Source organism: Pinus tabuliformis, chromosome 5_2 (assembly GCF_031772625.1).
Source record: "Pinus tabuliformis cultivar Carrire ecotype Pingquan chromosome 5_2, CPIR1, whole genome shotgun sequence".
Taxonomy (NCBI): domain Eukaryota; kingdom Viridiplantae; phylum Streptophyta; class Pinopsida; order Pinales; family Pinaceae; genus Pinus; species Pinus tabuliformis.
In genome coordinates, this window is record NC_142306.1 from 432710646 (window position 1) to 432716741 (window position 6096).

General features: G+C 31.8%; 1 pseudogene; it reads left to right on the forward strand.

The window, feature by feature from the left end:
- Window positions 1-1095: 1095 nt before the first annotated feature.
- On the forward strand, window positions 1096-2445 carry LOC149159500 (putative pectate lyase 18; annotated as a pseudogene).
- The last annotated feature ends 3651 nt before the right edge of the window (window positions 2446-6096 follow it).

The following is a 6096-nucleotide window of genomic DNA, read 5'->3' on the forward strand; positions in this document are numbered from 1 at the left end:
TTTATACACCAAATCAAATTATCCAACAACATTAAGTAACTCTTAATATGTTCATGATTCATATATATTCATGCCATGAAGAATTATTAAATGATTGTATAATCCAAAAGAGTACCAAACATCAATCTAGTCAAAGCACATCAATCAAGAAAGTTAGGTAATTAACAAATCTAGAATGCACTCATTTATTAGTGTAAATTACATTGAAACTAAAGGCATTACAATACTAAAAAAATATATTTACTTTATCAACATAAAATATTGACACTCTGATAATATGATTATTTTATAAAAAAATAACATCACATTATTAAAATAATATATTAACTATTTTTAATGATTCTTAAACTATTTAAAATTTAATAAAAAATAATAAATTTGGGGATAACAATATGAATATGAATATGAATAATGAACATGGGATCAATTATAATATGCCCATGATATACAAAGGTTACATCAAATCATGTTAAACTAAAACATCCATCTAAATGATGAATATATAAAACATAAAGTAAATACAATATCATTAAATCAAAATATTTAACACTTATTATAAAATCACATATTTTAGACAAAAGAAAAGTGTTATAACTTTTTTATAGCTACAATTAAATATAAATTAAAAATAAGTTATAGACAATCAAAGTTCAAATTTACATTATTGTTAAAGTATATATTGTTAAAATGATAATACAATTTGCTTCAACAATTCTTAAATATTGTTCAAATCAATTCTTTTAACAATACCTACAATTATTTATTGCTAGTTATATTTATCCTTGTGCAAGAGAAACTATCCCCATAAAATATTGTAACTTGTAGTGCATGCTCAAATTCTAGAAAATTGTGAAGTAATATTGGTATTTAATAAAATGTGGATATATTGAATGTTGAAAATATTGTATGTTATATAAATTATTACATATTTATAAATATGTGAGTTTAGGATGGTTTGTCGTTTGTTATTTCTCTCTGTAAAAGTGGAAGTGTTTTGCATATAGAATTAGATTACCTTCCTACAACCTAAAGAATGTAATACATGTTTGGCTATAAACATTTACCTAGTGCAAAATTAATAAGTATGAATAGACAATGGCTATAGTGTATTTTTTCATATTTAGAGTCAATACAAAATATAAAATAAAACATTTACCAAAAATATATATGTTTATTATTATAATGATTGAAACATATGCAAAAGCATTATTAGGAAGAGTACAAGAGGAGGAGAGGAGCTGAGCGTGTTTTCATGTGCAACGGGTAATCCTATTGATGATTTTTGGCACTGCGACTGCAATTTGGAATGAAATAGAAAATGACTTGCAAATTGCGGCATTGGATTTTTCAAGAATGCCATTGGAGGCAAAAACGACAAGTTTTATGTGGTTACAAATGTCGCTATGGATCATCTTCCACAATGACATGCTCATCCAGCTCAAGGAAGAGCTTGTTATTCACAACTTCAAAACAATCTATGGATGAGGTGCTAAAGTCCACATTGGTAGGGGCCCGTGTATCACCATAAAAGAAGCAACAAGCATCATCATTCATGGCATCCACATTCATGACTGTAAAAGTCTAGGAAACGCTGCAGTAAATATGTATCCTCTAAAGAGTGGGTCAAGAAAAATAAATCATGGAGATGGGATTTCCATCTCGACAGTGAGGCACATATGGGTGGACCATTTCTCTATGTCTAACTGCGAACATGGCCTCATTGACATGAGGTGACTTCACATACTCATTCATTCATTAATTGAAATTCACTCTATTTTATTCCTTATCTTCTACCTTCACAATGCTCTGATTTTCTCCAATGGTAGGTGATGCTATTGGGTCACAGTGACGACCACCATCATGACAAAGTTATGTAGGAAAAAATTGCACTCAACCATTTTGGCCAAGGTCTCATCCAACGAATGCCAAGGTGAATAATTTAATTGTTATTTCATTCATTTCCCATCTTATTTTGAATTTTGTTCTCAAGGAAAACTATGAAATAGCTATTATATTATTTAGAAATTAAATTACGAATTAACTGGATGTAGGTGTTGATTTGGATACTTCCATGTGTTTAACAATGATTACACTAAGTGGGGAATGCATGCCATCGGTGGAATTTAAAAGCCCACCATATTGAGTCAGGGAAATAGATTCATGGCATCTGTAAATCCCTTAGCTAAAGAAGTAACCAAGAGGCAAAACGCCACAAAATGTGAATGGAAAAAGTGGAACTGGATATCAGAAATTGATGTGTTGCTAAATGGTGCATCTTTCATGCCATCAAGACCGCAGGTGCTTTCGACCTATGAAACTGCATATAGTGCCAGACCAATGAGTTCATCCCTTGTGGAAAAGCTCACCAGGAATGTAGGTGTGCTCTCGTGTAAAAAAGGAACTGCCTGCAAATTCCATCGTCTTGCCAACCATTATCACGAATGAATTTCCCTCAAACATTTTCATTTATTTTCAAAATAATGTCTTCTTGCATTCGAGTTCCCACAAGCATTGTCATTACATTTCAAAACTGTGTCTTCTTGAATGCCCCCCTTCTCAAAGTTCTCAATTCCAAAAATTATCGACCCTCCTATGCCTAGTTTGCAACTTTAGCTAATATTGAGGAGAAATTACTTCACATTATATTTTATCCTAAGTTATCCAACATATGGATGTGTAGCTGCTATTTATTACCTTTTCAATTTGGCAGATATAAAATGTTTTTGTTTATAAATATAAGTGATTCATTTTTATATCAAAACGTTTAAGAAATATTCAACCACATTCTCATTATTAGTTGCATGATCAATAGAGTAATTAAGAATATAACATGTAGAACTTCCATGTTCTTCAGTTAGTAGAACAACCTTCATGTTATTGTCAATTGGTTCATGACTATACCATGTTTATCTTAATTTTTCATCATCAACAACATAGAAGTGTCCTTGATGGAGAGAAATCATATTATCGGCCACAACTACATCTTCTTGTTCATCCACTTCTTCTTGTGCTTCAACATGTGCTTGGACATGCCCTTCTTATTGACCACTAACATGAAAATCATGGCTACAACCATTATCGGGCATAAGACAATCATAATTCAAAGGCCAAATTCCTGTCCTCCTTAAGCCAGCCCTAATATTTGATGGTGTGAGAGCCATTTTAATAGGCTTTACATGCAAGCTCTGGTAGCCCAAACCTTTTCACCTCAACCCTTGGATTCTTTGTCATCCACGAAGCTCACTTTAACTTGAAATAGTTATAGAAATGGCCAAACACACTAAGATCAAGGGTCTACAATCTGTTAGTGGTATAAGATGGTAGTGTTAATATTTTGATGCCCAAATTATTTTCCTCCTCAATTGTTTCCACAACAACAAGGCTTCCATGGCCATCTAAAAACAATAGGTGTATGTTCTTAAGTGAGACACCACTTAGTATAGATGCAAAAAAGTGACAAAGCCAATTCAAAAAAAAAAATTCTTAGTCATCTATGCATGGGGATGTGCAGCCATGTATGCACATAGTTCACAATTTTGTATATAGTTGTTCAGTTGATTTTTACTTTTGAATAGATAAAATCTTGGGATTGAAGCACCAATTGCATTGACACAACATAGAATAGTTATCCACTCCCTGCTTTTAGGAAAAATATTTGGCACATTTTGGCTCCCTCTCTTGGCAATTACCCGCATACCACAATTCCTTCTTGCGTGTAAACTTGCTTCATCATAGTTCCATATATGGTATGGAGCATAATAATGCTTATCGTATGCACTATAAATAGTATTATAGAAACTAGAAACAATTACAGGGTGTAGATTTAAAACTCTCTGTATGTCAAGGACCTTAGTTGTACACAATACAAGGTTTGGATGCCTTTTTTTAAACCCAAACCACCATGGTTTACCAGGAAACCCATCTTTGAATGGGTTTTGCCTGCCCTGATTGATTTGAGAAGCTATGGATTTGAGTTTTATCAACTCTAGCCCATGTCCCAATCGGTCCATCTCTTTACATGACTCAAGCACCTCAACCTCCTCCTATTTAGTTATAACTGTAAGAGGCCCTCTATGTTTTGTATGAGAGAGCTCATTTATCCAATAATGAATTGATGAGGGAGAAATACCATGATTTTTTGTAGATGCTAGAAGTGAATACCACTAAAATATATATCGTCAATTACAACTAAACTTTCGTCTTTTTTTTCAACCTCTTATATCACTGATCTTGTTAGCTGAACTTGCACCTTAGACTATGGTTGATGGTAGTAAAACATCGTCTTCTGCCTCATGGTTATGCTCAAAAAATATTTCTTGGAGCATTTTCACATTTGCATGATCTGTCTTATCATAATTTGATGAAGTGCATCACAACTGGGCACCCCTGGTCTCTCGCCTACCACTTCTCCTTGTACAAGCAACATAACTAACTATTGCCATAAATGAAAATACCTGCAGATTTATTGAATGCATTTAGTTAACAATAATATATTATATAGGTTTGAAGAAATGTTGAAATTCAACATTCGTATATGCTATTAGTATTTTTTCTTTCCTACAATCAATTAACAACATGTTAATTGATTCAAATATTCTAGGATATTTCAATAGAGAATTTGCAATAACATGGGTGATAATAGAGACACAATTCACAATTAAAAATAGTAGTAGCTTAACAAATTTTCATACATATTCCTTATTCATAGTATCCTTGAAAAACAAATCTACAAAAGGAATTTTTTGTATGTATTCAAATATATCACTAATTATTTTTTGATAACTTGCTTCTCCACTTAAAATAATATGACTATATTTGTACTTGGAAAATTGTTGCCAGCGTGTCGAAATTGACCTAGAATTGGTTGTATGTTTTCAGTTATATCGATAAATTTTTTTGATATAAAAGTTACGACTTGTAATAAAATGAGGTAGACATTGGAGGAATTTCAAATAAAACAAGTGACACCTAGTTTTTGTTCTGGTTAAGATGTTGATATGGTCTACTTCTTTTTGATAACTTGTTTTATGACTTAAAATAAAATGATGTACTCTATTTTAAGGCCTAAAATATATGGTTAGTTTTTCAATGTTATTATTCTTATAGATAACACTCTCCTTGCATGAAGGAAGTTCTAGGATTTCCTTATTAAAGGTTATATTGAGCTATTAATTACCTTTAAAAAGGCTTAGCCTCATGTCCATGAACAATGACTTTACCAACATAAAACTCGATCAATTGCTTTATAATGGTTAGTGATTCTCCTATTATAGGAATGGTTCTTAGTTTGGTAATATTATTATTCCTATAGATAACACTCTCTACGAATGAAGAAAGCTTTAGGCTTTCCTTCATAAAGGAAATTAGCAACTCAATAGAAGATCTAGTCTTGCCTTAGTAATAGTTAGTGATTCTCCTATTGTGGGAATGGTTCTTAGTTTTTCAATATTGTTATTCCTATGGATAACACTCTCCATGAATGAAGGAAGGTCTAGGCTTTCCTTAGTAAAGGTTTTATTGAGTTGCTAATTTCCTTTAAAAATATTGACCCTCATGTCCATAAACACTCACTTTACCAACATAAAACTTATCAACATAAAACATGATCAATTGATTTCTAATGGTTATTAATTCTCCTATTATGGGAATGGTTCTTAGTTTTCGAATATTTTTATTCCTATAGATAACGCTCTCTAGACATGAAGGAAGATCTAGGCTTTCCATAGTAAAGGTTCTATTGAGGTTTAGAATTTTCATAGAATAGCTATGTTAGTTCCAAGGAATGATTTACAATATATACTATAGAGAATAACCCAATAAACCCTTATTTATAAAATTAGTCTTCGAAGTAGGTCATGTGAATGCTCAACAATAGCTACAAGTCTCTAAATATCCACAATTGGTCTAACTGAAGTAACCAAGAGGCATGACTAAGTTTTGTCTAGGTCAAGATTTTCTTTAATAATATGGTCAAAATTTGTCACATTAAATCCTCCTAGAACCCAATGAAAATGCCTCAAATTTGTCTCATACATGGTCAAAATACACCACCAAAAAAATGCATTAGGTATTCTTGAATAACTAAATTCACTTTTG